The sequence below is a fragment of the Panthera tigris genome, chromosome B4, assembly GCF_018350195.1.
Source record: "Panthera tigris isolate Pti1 chromosome B4, P.tigris_Pti1_mat1.1, whole genome shotgun sequence".
Classification (NCBI taxonomy): Eukaryota; Metazoa; Chordata; class Mammalia; order Carnivora; family Felidae; genus Panthera; species Panthera tigris.
The window spans coordinates 57,847,961-57,866,660 of record NC_056666.1 but is presented as its reverse complement, the minus strand read 5'-3'; the positions used below and the strand labels follow the sequence as shown (position 1 = coordinate 57,866,660).

General features: G+C 37.2%; 1 protein-coding gene across 4 annotated transcripts in view; it reads left to right on the top strand.

Annotated features, from left to right (window-relative positions):
- The window catches only part of DNAI7 (dynein axonemal intermediate chain 7), a 71,677-nt gene that overhangs the window by 4,884 nt on the left and 48,093 nt on the right, over positions 1-18,700 (top strand). The gene's annotated exons all lie outside the window — the stretch shown is intronic.

Below are 18,700 nucleotides of genomic sequence, written 5' to 3'. Positions count from 1 at the left end.
TTTGGCTTTAGATTGTGAAATTTTAGAGGCATGGTTTTCAATGTGAAAACTCATTGTTCCAAATGATTTGGTGCTTAATTGTGTATGCATGGATGCTACATAAATACTTCTATATTCTTTTATTCAGAGTGTTGTATCCCTTAGAGAATCGTGATAGTAAGCCTGTGAAATTTGAGACCAAACGTAAGGAGTAAATCTCTCCCTTTTTATTTATTCCATTCTTAAAGATTGTGGTTGGGGATGAATTGAGTCTGTAAGTATAGTTAAGAAAACATTGAAAGATATGTTTTATTCTCTCTGATTTGTCACAGATTTTTTTAAGGGAAAAGTAATATATGCACATGGTACAAAATTAAAATAGCATAAGAACCGGAAAATTTCTCTTACTCAAGACTAGAAAAACTATTGCATGTCGTTTCATTAAATTGTCTTAGCATTGAGAAGTACACACACATCCTTTTCTCCCCACAAATGGGAGTATCCTGCAGCTTCTCTTTACCACTTAATGAGACTGTATTTAATATATTCTAGGATACTCATCTTTTTACACTTTACTAAAATTGAGATGTATCTATATCATCTTACAGTCATCGTAGTCTTGGATTGACATCCATTTCTTCCAGAGAGGATGTTTGCTTCTGTCAGTCACATGGGCTTACTCACAACCTGATACTACTTTAAATTCTTTGCTTGTGAGTTTTTGGACCACACTAATGGTATGAGTCAGACAGCAAATCCACATGAACTGGCTTGTGGCTTAAATTTTCAGGGATTTTTTTTTTTCTCTTTCTATTCATTTTCAGGATTGAGATCTGTAAGTTTTCTTGCTGTATCTTTCTGTGTTGTGAGTTCATTTCTCTTTACTCATATCCGGCTTTATACAGGCATCTCCTGTTAGACTTCCATCTTGGGCATTCCCTTTTTTGGTAGTAATTTAAAGGTACATTACATCTAATGGCATCATAGTTTGGATAGAATAAGTATGTCTTTGGAAACTTTTTCTTTCAGCACATTGAGATAATGCCACTTCTTTTCACAGCTGCATCATGTTTCATTGAAAATATGTACTCTGATTTTTATGTTGTTTATTTGTTATTTGTTTGTTTATGTTATTTTTTGCTACCACAAATAAGGTAGGAATGAATATCTTGTATTTAAGGCCTTGCAGAAATAGGGAAGAATACTTATTTCATTGATTTAGCAGTGTTGTAGACATTAAGAGAACAGGAGCAAGAGAGAGTCCCTGATCTCATGAAGCTTACATTCTTTTTTTATGCAGCTTTATTGAGATATGATTGACATATAACATTGTGTAAGTTTAAGGCATACAACATAACGATTTGATATACTTATATATTATGAAATTATTACCAAACTAAGGTTAATTACACATTCATCACCTCATGTAATTACCAGTGTGTGTGTGTGTGTGTGTGTGTGTGATAAAAACATTTAAGACCGACTGTCTTAATTTGTTTCAAATACACAATACAGTATTGTTAACTATAGTCAGCATGCTATATAGTAGATCTCCAGAATTTATTAATCTTATAACTAGAAATTTATACTCTTTGACAGATATTTGCCCATTTCCCCCATGGCCTAGCCCCTGGAAGTCACCAATTTATTCTATTTCTACAGAATACATAGCTTTCTATAGAATATATAGCTTTTTTATTTTTTTTATTTTTTATTTATTTTTTTTTATAAATTTTTTTTAACGTTTATTTATTTTTCAGACGGAGAGAGACAGAGCATGAATGGGGGAGGGTCAGAGAGAGGGAGACACAGAATCTGAAACAGGCTCCAGGCTCTGAGCTGTCAGCACAGAGCCCGACGCGGGGCTCGAACTCACGGACCATGAGATCATGACCTGAGCCGAAGCCAGCCGCTCAACCGACTGAGCCACCCAGGTGCCCCGAATATATAGCTTTTTTAGATTCCACATGCAAGGGAGATCATGTGGTGATTATCTCTGACTTACTTCACTTAGCATAATGCCCTCATTTCTCTATGTTGTCACAAATAGCAAAATTTTCTCCTTTTTTATGGCTGAATAATATTCCATTTACATATATTTATCCATTCATCTGTGGATGGATACTTAGCTTGTTTCCATGTCTTGCCATGCACATGGGGTGCATATATCTTTTTAGATAGTACTTTCATTTTCCGAAGTTTACATTATGTCTGGGGAGGGGAATTGAAGAAATAATATAATATTGGGGCACTTGGGTGGCTCAGTGGGTTAAGTGTCTGACTTCTGCTCAGGTCATGATCTCATGGTTCATGAATTCGCGTCCCGTGTTGGGCTCTGTGCTGACGTCTCAGAGCCTGGAGCCTGCTTCGGATTCTGTGTCTCCCCCTCTCTCTGCCCTTCCCTCAACTCCCTCTCTGTCTTTCTCTCTCTCTCTCAAAAATAAACATTTCAAAAGAAGGAAAAAAAGAAATGATATAGTATCAGATAGCATTGAAAATACAAAAAACAAAGAAAGGGGTCAGTAAGAAATGTGGGGTAGGGGATAATGCTGATGCTATTTCATACAGGATGTTAAGGAAATTAAATAGAGACCTAGAAGAAGCAAGGGAGTTGCTTAATTAGTAATAGTTATCTAGGGGATAAGCATTCTAGAAAGAAGAGACACATATTGCAAAAATAGCCTAGTAGACCATAGTGAAATGTTTGGGTTTTATTCTGAGAATGGTGGATAGCCTGGGAAAGTTGTAGGGAGAAGAGTGACATGGTCTGATTTACATTTTTAAAAGGTGAGAGGAAAATTCACTGTAGGGAAGCAAGAGTAGAAGCAGGAGGACCAGTTATGAAGCTATTGCAGCAGTCTAGATTAGAAGTCTTTTCACTGAAATTAACCTACTTCTACATGTAAAGAGTAATCTCAGAGATACACAAAGGTTTTCTAAGGATGCTAGGACACAGATAGTTTTATGGAAATCAATTTCCAGATCATCAACTTCCATATTTCCCCTTTCCTGGGGAAAAAAAAAGATCTGTCTTGAAGTCCTGCCTTTTCACAATTACCCTTTTGCTTTACAAAACAAAACATATCCAAATCTTAGCGGTTCACTGCGCCAGGGCCTGGACTGTGAAACTAAGGGACAAATCAGATACGGATGTTGGTAAAACTCTCTCTAATCAAGTTACCAAGGGACATTTTGTCTTTTGTGGCAAAATGTGGCATCAGAGGTATTGAGATATTCTGGATTTCTTATACATTGTTATCTTGAATTGTGGAACTGATAATAATTTTTAGTGACCATACCCATGAGATTATTGTGATATGATGATGCTAAAAACCCTCTCACAATGTAATTTATTTACTTATTTATTTTTAACGTTTTATTTTATTTTTTGAGAGACAGACAGAGTGAGGGCAGAGGAGGGGCAGAAAGAGAAGGAGACACAGAATCCAAAGCAGGCTCCAGGCTTGGAGCTGTCAGCACAGAGCCTGATACGGGGCTCGAACCCACAGGTGTGAGATCATGACCTGAGCTGAAGTTGGATGCCCCACCAACTGAGCCACATAGGTGGATGCCCCTGTAATTTATGGATAAAACATCCAGACTCCAAAAATAATATTAATTTTTTTAATGAAGAGAAATTAAAGGTATCAACAAAAATGTAAATAAGCTTAATATTTTTACATAGACCCTAAAGATGCTTGTGAAACTTAGATAAATTAGAATTATCTGTTGCAAAAGCTAGGAAAATTGTACAAGACTACAGAAAAGGTACACTGTTAAAAGATCTATCACTGCATTTATATCAGTATTTTTTTTCAGAAACCACTGTACTTCATAGAATACATGAAGTAGCAGAAGACATTAATTAGATAGTAGGGGAGAATTGCAATGCAAATTGGTGAATGCATAGATGATTCCAGTTGTTCCCAGCTAATAATTACGACTGTTCTTCCAGTAAAGAAAATAGCATTATTAATGAAATTTTGATATTTGAATTCTTTTTAGTAATACAACTTTAGTAGTACAACAATAAAAAAAAGATATTTCACAGGACTTAGAATAGTTTTATTTGAACTTATTTTAATAGGTTAAGAATGGTGCCTGAGTACCACCAGCCATAGAACTATAAATAATAGGCAAAGGTGGGGATGGGGGGGACTTAGTGTTCACATCTGTACTTTAAATCCTATTTTAATTTTAGAACGCTATACATATGTTCCCCAAATTACAGTGGTTCTACTTGTGATTTTTCAACTTTATGATGGTATAAAAGTGACACATATTCAGTAGAAACCATTCTTCGAATTTTGCTCTTTTCTTGCACTAGTGATAAGTGGTACAATACTCTCTCATTCTGGGTAGCAGCAGTGAGACACGGCTCCCAGCCAGCCACGTGATCACAAGGTTAAACAACCAAAGCATTTATAACCATTCTGTACCCATACTCCCATTCTGTTTTTTACTTTCGGTACAATATGCAATACATAACGTGAGATACTCAATACTTTATTATAAACTAGGCTTTGTGTTAGATGATTTTGTCCAATTGTAGGCCAATGTAAGTATTCTAAGCGCTTTTAAGGTAGGCTAGGCTAAACTCTGATGTTTGGTAGGTTAGGTGTACTAAATGCATTTTTGACTTAACCATATTTTCAACTTAAAATGCATTGACCAAGATGTAACCCTATCTCAAGGAAGATCTGTATTCACAAACAGGCTCAGGTTGCCTAAAATTTGAGTCCTGGTTTCTATGGAATGTTCGGTGTTGACCCTAAAATATAAATGGTGTTAAGTTCAGAACATTAAAATTACAGCTTTTGAAAACAATGTGTGAGGAAATCAATTCATACCTGGCTCGTTATAAAACATAAGGTAGCCTGTCATGGTGATGTGTATTAACACATTTATTTGTACTGAAAAATGAAGTCAGACTGAATGTGATAGGAAGTAATTGTGATACGGCCCATTGGCTTAACTTTGAAGGCTGGGTTTTGCTAATTAGGTAAATAGATTTTTAAAAAATACTTTGAGTGAAATCTGCAGTTGCAAAGTTTCAATCAATTTAAAGGAAGTGCTAAGAAAAAGTAATTTTATCAAAAATATTATTTTGGTTTTTTCATTTCTAGTAATATTGGGCTTAAGTTTTTTTGGATCAAACTTTCTGCTAAAAACAATAAATAATGCTGACTAAAATATGTACATATAGATCAAAACTACCATCTTAAAAGCAAGTAAGATTTGATAAGATAGTAAGAAATTATCAGGAGAAAACCTAAACAACCAAAGAAGTAAGGGAAGCACTTAAAACTTTTTATCATGACAGCATTTGCAGAACTGAGCAAAACTTGAGCTCTGGTCTTAACAGCAACAGTGGAAGCCAAAGACAATGGGATGGTCTTCAAGGTGCTGAAAGCAAATAAATGTCAACTTAGAATTCTGTATGAGCTCAAATCACTTTCAGAAATAAAGGTGAAATAAAAATATTTTCTCAGGCAAAAACTGAGTTTGCCACCTGCAAAACACATTATATGTGTAAGGTATAAAACAATAATCAAAATAACATGTAGGTTTAAAAAATAAGATACAGGACAACAAACAACCCAAAATTTTTATCAGTTGCTGAATAGGTAAACAAAATGTCGTATATCCATACAATGAAATCAGCCATAAAGTGGTAGTATTGATACATACCATAACATGGATGAACTCTGAAAACATTATGTTAAGTGACAGAAGCCAGTCACAAAACACCTCAAACTGTAAGATTCAAGTTATATAAAATGTCCAGAATAGGCAAATCTATTGAGAAAGTAGATTAGTAGTTTCCTTGAGCTGGGGGGTTGAGAGAAAATGGGAAGGGATGACTGCTAATGGCTATGGGATTTCTTTTTTGAGGAGTGATGAAGATTGATTATGGTGGTGGTTGTACAACTCTGAATACACTAAAAGCCACTGAATTGTACACTTTAAATGGATGAATTGTATGGTATATGAATTATATCTGTTATAATTACTGTTATAAAAAGATACATGACAGCAATAACATATAATCTAGGTAGGAGGAGTATAAATTAAGATGTGCTAAAGTCCTTGTACTGTTTGGTAGTAGGATAAATATATTCTTTTTTTTTTTTTTTAAGTTTAGTTTAGTTTAGTTTAGGGAGAGAAAGAGAGTACAAGCAGGAGAGGGCAGAGAGTGAGAGAGACAGAGCAGACTTCAGGCTCTGAGCTATCCACACAGAGCCTGATGCGGGGCTCGAACCATGAACTGTGAGATCATGACCTGAGCTAAAGCTGGACGTTCAACCAACTGAGCCACCCAGGTGCCCCTTAAGTTTATTTTTGAGAGGAGAGAGAGTATGCGAGCAAGGGGAGTGGGCAGAAAGAGAGGGAGAGAGAGAATCCCAAGCAGGCTCTGTGCTGTCAGCGCAGAGCCTGATACAGGGCTGGAACCCACGAACTGTGAGATCATGACCTGAGCTGAAATCAAGAGTTGGACTCTTGGGGCACCTGGGTGGCTCAGTCAGGTAAGCATCCAACTTTGGCTCAGGTCATGATGTCATGGTTCGAGCCCTGTGTCGGGCTCTGTGCTGACAGCTCAGAGCCTGGAGCCTGCTTTGGATTCTGTGTCTCCCTCTCTCTGCCCCTCCCCTGCTCATGCTCTGTCTCTCTCTCTCTTTCAAAAATTAATAATAATAATAATAATAATAATAATAATAAAAGTTGGACACTTCATCAACTGAGTCAGCCAGGCGCCCCTAAATGTATTCTTATATTTGGTATATATGTTGACTTTCTAGGACAGTCACTGAAATGATATAAACAGATATATAACTTCCAAATTAGTAAAGGGAAAATAGTATATTGGCCCCCCCCAAAAAGAAATCCATTGAAAAGGTATCAAGAATGAATACAAAAAGAAGGCACAACACCCCAAAATCAAAAATCAAAAGGGGAAGATTGCCAGATTGGATAAAAAATAAACTCCAACAATAATCTTTTAACAAACACCATCTAAAGAATAAAGATACAGAAAAGTTTAAGATGATGGAAAAAGATATGCTATGCAAATACTAGAAAAATGAAAGCTGATATTGCTATATCAATATTAAACACAATAGATTTTTTAAACCAAAAGTAATTCTAGAAACGAAGAGGGCCATTTTGTAATGATAAAGATTTGACTAACCAAGAAAATATAATTTGTATATAAGTTTGTATATATACAAATATATAATTGAAATATTCAATTCACAAATTCAGAGATCAGCAGAAATAGACAAGTCCACAATCATAGTGGAAGATTTCCTCCTTCAGTAACTGATAGAACAACTATTAAAAAATAAGTAAGGATTTAGAAGATTGGAACAACATGATGAACAAATCTAATGAAGTAAACATTTAGAACACTGCACTCAACAACTAGAGAATTTTAAACACATTTTCCACAAAATTGGCAATGTACTGTGACATAAACATATTCTCAGAGTTCAAAAGATTGAAACAGTTCAGAGCATGTATTATAACCTCAATGAAATTAAGCTTTAAAGAAATCAAATCAGTTATAAACAGGAAGATCCAATATGCTGGGAATTTTTTAAACTTTCTAGTGTGTCAAGAAGTAAGATAATGGAAGTCAGAAGATACAAGTCAATGATAAGGAAAATACTTGAAAATTTGTTGAATGTATCTAAAACAATACTTACAGAAAAATGTATAGCCCTAAATACTTGCAGAAGAAGAAAAAAGACTAAAACATTAAGCATCCTCTCAAGAAGTAACAAAAGAAGGGGCGTCTGGGTGGCTCAGTCGGTAAAGCGTCCAACTTGGGCTCAGGCCATGATCTCATGGTTTGTGAGTTTGAGCCTCGCGTCGGTATCTGTGCTCAGAGCCTGGAGCCTGTCTTCGGATTCTGTGTCTCCCTCTCTGTCCTTCCCCTGCTCGCACTGTCTCCCCCCCACCACCCCCTGCACCCCTCCTCCCCCCCCCGTCTCTCTCTCAAAAATAAAATAAAACATAAAAAAAAAGAAGTAACAAAAGGAAAATTCAAAGTAAGGAGGGAGGGAAATTATAAAGATCTAGAAAAATTAATGAAATAGAAGACATACAATGAAGAGAATCAATAACCTCATATCCTTCAGGTCCTCAAAGAAATGTTACCTTCTCCTTGAGGCCCATCCTAACCACTCTGTTTGAAATTGTAATTCATCCCTTCCCTAACTATCCCTGCAGTCTGGAGCCCCTTTGTTTTCCTCCATAGCACTTTCATCCTCTAAAATGTTTTATAACTTATTTTCAAATTTTATTTATTGTTTTTGTCTTTCTCTTCCTATTTGAATATAAGCTCATAAGTACAGAAGATTTTTGTCTGTTTACTGGTATATCTCAAATGCCCATCACATGTTATATTCTCAGTGTTTCTTAAAATAATTGAATGAACAGGCCACAGCTTATTTCTTTGAAAATGCTGATAAAATAGACGATCCGCTGGTAAATTTTATCAAGAGGAACGAAAGGCATAAATAATGAATATTAGGAATGAAAAGGGAAATAGACTTTAATAATAAATTACATTATTTGAATAGCTTTATGTGTCAGTAAGTTAGAAAATTTAGATGAATTAGACAAATAGCCAGGAAAAAAAAAAAAAACCAACTTAAACTGTTTCATAAGTAGAAAACCTGAGTCGTCCTATAATCATTTGAAAAGTTACATCAGTGGTTAAAAATCTTCCCAGAAAGAAAATTCTAAGTCTACAAGTGTTTGTTAGCTAGTTCTTCATTCAAAGATAAATAAGTAATTTCATTTTTATACAAATTCTTCTAGAGTATAAAGAAAGAGGTAACACTCCTAATTCATTTTTAGTTACCTGGGTATCCTGAGAATAGTATGAGAAAGGAAAATTGAAGCTCATTCATGAGCTTAAGTACAAAATTTCTAAAGAAAAGGTTAGGAAGCTCAATCTGGAAGTATATAGAGTGATAATAAGTTATAACCCAATTCAGTTTATCTCCAGAAGGCAGAATTGGTTTAACATAGGAAATTAAATGAATGGAATCAGATTGAGTTGGAAATTCAATTACTATACATTACCATTTAATATGTTAAAGGGCACTTCCTTAGCCTGATAAAGGTATTGAGGGGAAAAAAAACCCAAAAACTAAATCCAACTACTAGAGAAACAAAAGCGCTGAAACTAACAAACATTGATTTGTATAATGATTATGGGAGTATAAGTTGAAATACTTTGGAAAGGTCATCTTCAATAAGGTTGAAAATGCACATATTGACCAGTTTTACTCCTAGCTATACACTGTAGAGAAACTCTTGCAAATGGACACCAGGATTCATACACTTAAAGGTTTATAGCAGCATCATTTATGATGGTAACAAGTTAGAAACCATCCAATATCTATCAGTATAAAAATGAGTTACTATTCAGCAGTGAAAATATATAGCTAGAGCTATATCCATCAACGTGGATGAATCTTACAAGCCGTAACACGTATCCAAAGATCTAAAACATACAAAAGGACAACTATTGTATTATTATACTTATGTGAAATATCTAGAGTAGTCAAATTCAGAGACAAAGTGGAATGGTGGTTGTCAGGGGCTAGGGTCACAGGAGGAAGGGGAGTTAACGTTTGATGGATACAGAGTAACAGTTTGTAACATTAAAAAAGTTCTGGAAATGGGTGGTAGTGATGGTTGTACAACAGTGTAAATGTATTTAATACCACTGACCTGGACATTTAAAAATGGTTAGAATTGTAAACTTTATTATATGTATACTTTACTATAATAAGTAAATTATAATCGTATACATAAAGTATAATTGGATTTATATAAAGTTCAAAAATAAGCAAACTATATTGTTCAGGAATATGTGTAATAAAACTTTAAAGAAAAAACAAGATAGGAGCACCTTGGTGGATCAGTCAGTTAAGTATCTGACTCTTGATTGCGCCTCAGGTCATGATCTCATGGTTCGTGAGTATGAGTTCTGCATCTGGCTCTACACTGACAGTGTGGAACCTCCTTGGGATATTCTCTCTCTCTCTCTGTCTCTCTGTCTCTGCCCCTCCCCTGCTCATGCATGCATTCTCTCAAAATAAATGAATACATTTTTTAAAAATTAAAGGGAAAAAATGACAATCTTAACAAATGTCAATGATTATCTCTAGGTGCTCTTTTTTTGGTAAATCAATGTAATTTTTGGTATCTGATATGGGAAGGATGCAAAGAACTGCATGAGATAGCTGTTACAAACCTGTTTTCCACTGGCTTTTAAATATAAATCAGATTTCTAATTTCTTCTATTTGTAAAAATTAGAATCCATCTGAATCCTTGTTTCATTCAGCAATAGCTAATATCTATCCATGGATCATGAGCAATTTCATGTTTGCTTACCAAAATTTGTAATATAATATGCTGCTTGGTTCATTTGTATACTGAAAATAATTATGAGATTAAATCCAGAGCAAATTTTTTATTACCCAGAAACTTAGAGGCAAGGAATTAAATATTTAAAATTTTTGTACATACTTTTGTAACAGATAAATATGATCAACAAAAGTTTTTCAAGTATATTACATTAGGATAAGGTTCTGTGAGAGAAGTCGAATGAAATATGAGGTCAAAGAGAAAAAGGATTAAAGTTTTTATTAAAGAATCTTGTTCATATTTTAAAAAATAGATGATATTGGCTATTCAATCACTATGATATGTAGATTGTATTGGATGTATTTTATATAGTGATGAATATATTTTAGAAAGAGATGTAAAAGTTTTATACTGGAAAGTACATTTGTAGCTATTTAAGCTTATGATGAAAAGTTTTCAATGCCAAGTTAAAAATGTGTGAAGGGGAGTAGTTGGCTTTTCAAAAAAATTTAAAATTTAAAATTAAAAAAAATTTAAAATGATTTTAAAAGTTACTGATTAGCCATAGCTGAAGCTGAAGGAGAAGCCAGAAAAGAAGTCTGCAGAGGAGGGACCTATGAGAGAAGAAGCAAAATCAGACAGTTGTAACCTAAAGGCCTAATGAAAAAAAAATAATTCAAGAAGGAAGAAGACTTGGTCAAATGATGATGACAGATGGGTAAAATGAGGGCTGAAAATTGACCATTAGCATTGGAAACATGGCAATCTTGATTCCTTGACAAGAGAGGTTTTAATAGAGAAATAGAAATGAAAGCCTGACTGGAGTGGTCCATGAAGAAAATGGGAAAGTGGAAGCAGTTAGGCAAGTCTTTTTTAGGTCGTCTCATATAAAGGGTAACAAAATTGGAGCAGAAGATGGAAAGGGATGTGAAATCTAGGGAGGGAGAAATTTATGAATAACTACAGGTATTAATTACAGGAGCCAAGTCTTATTAAATAGGCAATAAAGGATAAGATCCAGTGTAACATCGGCAGATTCAGCCTTAAATAGCAGAAGTATGTTACATTAGATCATAAACCATAATGGGAGGGAAGGCAGATAAAGATAGGTACAAAGATTTGGGTGTGGAACCGAGATTATTCTAGAGTTTCTGGTGATATGAGAGAGAAGGTCAACAGCCGAGAGCAGGAAAGAGGAGAGTATTTTGCAGGTTTGAAGAGTGAGAAGAATGAAATAGTAGTAGGAATACTGGATGGTACAAAGTCTGTTTAAAATTTGTGTTAATAAATTTGCGCTCATGTATTTTTCTCTGGCAAGTTTCAGCTGCTTATATTACTAATGCATAATAAATGGAGAATTGAGTTTCACTAGAACTAAGAATTTGCCAGCAGACCTTCTCAGAGGGACAGAGAAATAGGGGAGGTGGAAATATATAAAGTAGTGATTATGTGATGAGCTGTGAAATCTAACCTGGGTAAAGAAGTGAAGGTATGAGGGGGTTGATAAACAAGGAAGACGTGATAGGGCTAATGGATTGGAGATTCCAGTGGAGCATTCTGCAGTAGGTGAGCCAAAAAGAGAAGATAGTCATCCAAAAGTCTGTATATTCCAAGGATTAACCACTCTATTGATTGCTAAATTTAGATAGTCCTCTTTTCTTTCTATACTTTCCTTTAGGGAAAATGGAGGGGAGGTGGTTACCACCAAGATAGTTCTCAAACTTGTATTCTGTAGCCCTGATCTGTTTGCTAAACCTCAGTTCCCCAAGTTCAGTGTCTGTAAACATTGCCTGGATGCCCTGCTAGCACTTCATATTAATTATACTCAAACTCCTTTCAACAGTGTTTCTTTCAAATTTGCTTGTTCTAGACTACAGTTTTTCTTTTTGACTCTTCTTTAACTCATTCCTCTCCTTGTCTCCAGTTTTAGTTATATCAAATAAGTTAGTTGATATAATATTTATTGGACCCATTCTCCTATCAGTATTTACAGTCATGACTTTAGTTTTAGTAACTACTCTTAATAGTCACTCAAATGGTATCTTCTTCATAATCATTTTTTCCTAATACAAGGTTAGTTTTTTAAAATTGTATTCTTTTTTTTAACATATGAAATTTATCGTCAAATTGTTTTCCATACAACACCCAGTGCTCATCCCAAAAGATGCCCTCTTCAATACCCATCACCCACCCTCCCTTCCCTCCCACCCCCCATCAGCCCTCGGTTTGTTCTCAGTTTTGAAGAGTCTCTTAGCTTTCACTCTCTCCCACTCTGACCTCTCTTTTTTTTTTTCCTTCCCCTCCCCCATGGGTTCCTGTTAAGTTTCTCAGGATCCACACAAGAGTGAAAACATATGGTATCTGTCTTTCTTTGTATGGCTTATTTCACTTAGCATAACACTCTCCAGTTCCATCCACATTGCTACAAAGGGCCATATTTCATTCTTTCTCATTGCCACGTAGTACTCCATTGTGTATATAAACCATAATTTCTTTATCCATTCATCAGTTGATGGACATTTAGGCTCTTTCCATAATTTGGCTATTGTTGAGAGTGCTGCTATAAACATTGGGGTACAAGTGCCCCTATGCATCAGTACTCCTGTATCCCTTGGATAAATTCCTAGCAGTGCTATTGCTGGGTCATAGGGTAGGTCTGTTTTTAATTTTTTGAGGAACCTCCACACTGTTTTCCAGAGTGGCTGCACCAGTTTGCATTCCAGCAAGAGGGTTCCCGTTTCTCCACATCCTCACCAGCATCTATAGTCTACTGATTTGTTCATTTTGGCCACTCTGACTGGCGTGAGGTGATATCTGAGTGTGGTTTTGATTTGTATTTCCCTGATGAGGAGCGACGTTGAGCATCTTTTCATGTGCCTGTTGGCCATCCGGATGTCTTCTTTAGAGAAGTGTCTATTCATGTTTTCTGCCGATTTCTTCACTGGATTATTTATTTTTCGGGTGTGGAGTTTGATGAGCTCTTTATAGATTTTGGATACTAGCCCTTTGTCCGATATGTCATTTGCAAATATCTTTTCCCATTCGGTTGGTTGCCTTTTAGATTTGTTGATTGTTTCCTTTGCTGTGCAGAAGCTTTTTATCTTCATGAGGTCCCAGTAGTTCATTTTTTCTTTTAATTCCCTTGCCTTTGGGGAGGTGTCAAGTAAGAAATTGCTGCGGCTGAGGTCAGAGAGGTCTTTTCCTGTTTTCTCCTCTAGAGTTTTGATGGTTTCGTATCTCACATTCAGGTCCTTTATCCATTTTGAGTTTATTTTTGTGAATGGTGTGACAAAGTGGTCTAGTTTCAATCTTCTGCATGTTGCTGTCCAGTTCTCCCAGCACCATTTGTTAAAGAGACTGTCTTTTTTCCATTGGATATTCTTTCCTGCTTTGTCAAAGATTAGTTGGCCATACTTTTGTGGGTCTAGTTCTGGGGTTTCTGTTCTATTCCATTGGTCTATGTGTCTGTTTTTATGCCAATACCATGCTGTCTTGATGATTACAGCTTTGTAGTAGAGGCTAACGTCTGGGATTGTGATGCCTCCTGCTTTGGTCTTCTTCTTCAAAATTACTTTGGCTATTTGGGGCCTTTTGTGGTTCCATAGAAATTTTAGGATTGCTTGTTCTAGCTTCGAGAAGAATGCTGATGCAATTTTGATTGGGATTGCATTGAATGTGTAGATAGCTTTGGGTAGTATTGACATTTTGACAATATTTATTCTTCCATCCCATGAGCACGGAATGATTTTGCATTTCTTTATATCTTCTTCAATTTTCTTCATAAGCTTTCTATAGTTTTCAGCATACAGATCTTGTACATCTTTGGTTAGATTTATTCCTAGGTATTTTATGCTTCTTGGTGCAATTGTGAATGGGATCAGTTTCTTTATTTGTCTTTCCGTTGCTTCATTATTAGTGTATAAGAATGCAACTGATTTCTGTACATTGATTTTGTATCCTGCGACTTTGCTGAATTCATGTATCAGTTCTAGCAGACTTTTGGTGGAGTCTATGGGGTTTTCCATGTATATGTCATCTGCAAAAAGTGAAAGCTTGACTTCATCTTTGCCAATTTGATGCCTTTGATTTCCTTTTGTTGTCTGATTGCTGATGATAGAACTTCCAACACTATGTTAAACAACAGCGGTGAGAGTGGACATCCCTGTCGTGTTCCTGATCTCAGGGAAAAGGCTCTCAGTTTTTCCCCATTGAGGATGATGTTAGCTGTGGGCTTTTCATAAATGGCTTTTATGATGTTTAAGTATGTTCTTTCTATCCCGACTTTCTCAAGGATTTTTATCAAGAAAGGATGCTGAATTTTGTCAAATGCTTTTTCTGCATCGATTGACAGAATCCTATGGTTCTTATCTTTTCTTTTATTAATGTGATGTATCACGTTGATTGATTTGCAAATGTTGAACCAGCCCTGCATTCCAGGAATGAATCCCACTTGATCATGGTGAATAATTCTTTTTATATGCTGTTGAATTCGATTTGCTAGTGTCTTATTGAGAATTTTTGCATCCATATTCATCAGGGATATTGGCCTGTAGTTCTCTTTTTTTACTGTGTCTCTGTCTGGTTTAGGAATCAAAGTAATGCTGCCTTCATAGAATGAGTCTGGAAGTTTTCCTTCAGTTTCTATTTTTTGGAATAGCTTGAGAAGGATAGGTATTATCTCTGCTTTATTTTTTTAATTTTTTTTTTTAACATTTATTTATTTTTGAGACAGAGAGCATGAACAGGGGAGGGTCAGAGAAAGAGGGAGACACAGAATCTGAAACAGGCTCCAGGCTCTGAGCTGCCAGCACAGAGCCTGACAGGGGGCTCGAACCCACGGACCGTGAAATCATGACCTGAGCCGAAGTGGGACGCTTAACCGACTGAGCCACCTAGGCGCCCCTATTATCTCTGCTTTAAACGTCTGGTAGAACTCCCCTGGGAAGCCATCTGGTTCTGGACTCTTATTTTTTGGGAGGTTTTTGATAACGGATTCAATTTCTTCACTGGTTATGAGTCTATTCAAGCTTTCTATTTTCTCCTGTTTGAGTTTTGGAAGTGTGTGGGTGTTTAGGAATTTGTCCATTTCTTCCAGGTTGTCCAGTTTGTTGGCATATAGTTTTTCATAGTATTCCCTGATAATGCTTGTATTTCTGAGGGATTGGTTGTAATAATTCCATTTTCATTCATTATTTTATCTATTTGGGTCATCTCCCTTTTCTTTTTGAGAAGCCTGGCTAGAGGTTTGTCAATTCTGTTTATTTTTTCAAAAAACCAACTCTTGGTTTCATTGATCTGCTCTACAGTTTTTTTTAGATTCTATATTGTTTATTTCTGCTCTGATCTTTATTATTTCTCTTCTTCTGCTGGGTTGGGCTGTCTTTGCTGTTCTGCTTCTATTTCCTTTAGTTATGCTGTTAGATTTTGTATTTGGGATTTTTCTTGTTTCTTGAGATAGGCCTGGATTGCAATGTATTTTCCTCTCAGGACTGCCTTCGCTGCATCCCAAAGCGTTTGGATTGTTGTATTTTCATTTTTGTTTGTTTCCATATATTTTTTAATTTCTTCTCTAATTGCCTGGTTGACCCAGTCATTCGTTAGTAGGGTGTTCTTTAACCTCCATGCTTTTGGAGGTTTTCCAGACTTTTTCCTGTGGTTGATTTCAAGCTTCATAGCATTGTGGTCTGAAAGTATGCATGGTATAATTTCAATTCTTGTAAACTTATGAAGGGCTGTTTTGTGACCCAGTATATGATCTATCTTGGAGAATGTTCCATGTGCACTCGAGAAGAAAGTCTATTCTGTTGCTTTGGGATGCAGAGTTCTAAATATATCTGTCAAGTCCATCTGATCCAATGTATCATTCAGGGCCCTTGTTTCTTTATTGACTGTGTGTCTAGATGATCTATCCATTTCTGTAAGTGGGGTGTTAAAGTCCCCTGCAATGACCACATTCTTATCAATAAGGTTGCTCATGTTTATGAGTAATTGTTTTATATATCTGGGGGCTCCGGTATTCGGCGCATAGACATTTATAATTGTTAGCTCTTCCTGATGGATAGACCCTGTGATTATTATATAATGCCCTTCTTCATCTCTTGTTACAGCCTTTAATTTAAAGTCTAGTTTGTCTGATGTAAGTATGGCTACTCCAGCTCTCTTTTGACTTCCAGTAGCATGATAAATAGTTTTCCATCCCCTCACTTTCAATCTGAAGTTGTCCTCAGGTCTAAAATGAGTCTCTTGTAGACAGCAAATTAATGGGTCTTGTTTTTTTATCCATTCTGATACCCTATGTCTTTTGGTTGGCACATTTAGTCCATTTACGTTCAGTGTTATTATAGAAAGATATGGGTTTAGAGTCATTGTGATGTCTGTAGGTTTCATGCTTGTAGCGATGTCTCTGGTACTTTGTCTCACAGGATCCCCTTTAGGATCTCTTGTAGGGCTGGTTTAGTGGTGATGAATTCCTTCAGCTTTTGTTTGTTTGGGAAGACCTTTATCTCTCCTTCTATTCTAAATGACAGATTTGCTGGATAAAGGATTCTCGGCTGCATATTTTTTCTGTTCATCACATTGACGATTTCCTGCCATTCCTTTCTGGCCTGCCAAGTTTCAGTAGAGAGATCCATCACGAGTCTTATCGGTCTCCCTTTATACGTTAGAGCATGTTTATCCCTAGCTGCTTTCAGAATTTTCTCTTTATCCTTGTATTTTGCCAGTTTCAGTATGATACATCATGCAGAAGGTCGATTCAAGTTACGTCTGAAGGGAGTTCTCTGTGCCTCTTGGATTTCAATGCCTTTTTCCTTCCCCAGATCAGGGAAGTTCTCAGCTATTATTTCTTCAAGTACACCTTCAGCACATTTCCCTCTCTCTTCCTCCTCTGGAATACCAATTATGCGTAGATTTACTAGTGCATCACTTAGTTCTTTAATTTTCCCCTCATACTCCTGGATTTTTTAATCTCTCTTTTTCTCAGCTTCCTCTTTTTCCATAATTTTATCTTCCAATTCACCTATTCTCTCCTCTGCCTCTTCAATCTGAGCTGTGGTTGTCTCCATTTTATTTTGTAGCTCATTTATAGCATTTTTTAGCTCCTCCTGGCTGTTCCTTAGTCCCTTGATCTCTGTAGCAAGAGATTCTCTGCTGTCCTTTATACTGTTTTCAAGCCCAGCGATTAATTTTATGACAATTATTCTAATTCACTTTCTGTTATATTGTTTAAGTCCTTTTTGATCAGTTTGTTAGCTGTCATTATTTCCTGGAGATTCTTTTGAGGGGAATTCTTCCGTTTCATCATTTTGGATAGTCCATGATGTGGTACGGAACTACAGGGCACTTCCCCTGTGCTGTCTTGAATAACTCGCGTTGGTGGGCGGGGCCGCAGTCAGACCTGATGTCTGCCCCCAGCCCACCACTGTGGCCACAGTCAGACTGGTGTGTGCCTTCTCTCTCCCTCTCCTAGGGGCGGGATTCACTTTGGGGTGGCGTGGCCTGTCTGGGCTAGTTGCACACTGCCAGGCTTGTGGTGCTGGGGATCTGGCGTATTAGCTGGGGTGGATCGGCAAGGTGCACAGGGGCGGGAGGGGCAGGCTCAGCTCGCTTATCCTTCAGTGATCCGCTTCGGGAGGGGCCCTGCTGCACCGGGAGGGAGTCAGACCCACCGCCGGAGGGATGGCTCCGCAGAAGCACAGTGTTGGGTGTTTGCACGGTGCAAGCAAGTTCCCTGACAGGAACTGGTTCCCTTTGGGGTTTTGGCTGGGGGATGGGCGAGGGAGATAGAGCTGGCGAGCGCATTTGTTCCCCGCCAACCTGAGCTGTGTCATCCGGGGCTCAACAACTCTCCCTCCCGTTGTCCTCCAGCCCTCCCACTCTCCGAGCAGAGCTGTTAGCTTATAACCTTCCAGATGTTAAGTCCTGCTTGCTGTCCGAACACACTCCATCCGGCCCCTCCGCTTTTGCAAGCCAGACTCGGGGGCTCTGCTTGGCCGGCAGGCTGCCCCTTCGCCCCGGCTCCCTCCTGCCAGTCCGTGTAGCGCACATCACCTCTCCGCCCTTCCTACCCTCTTCCGTGGCCCTCTCGTCTATGCTTGGCTCCAGAGAATCCATTCTGCTTGTCTTCTGGTGGTTTTCTGGGTTATTTAGGCAGGTGTGGGTGGAATCTAAGTGATCAGCAGGACGCGGTGAGCCCAGCATCCTACGCCACCATCTTCTTCCAAAATCCTAAAATTGTATTCTTAATAGCCATAGCCCTTCTCACAACTTTTAGGAGGTTTCCAGTTCTTTTAAAATAATGTCCGACCTCTATAGCATAGGCTCCAACCTTCTTTT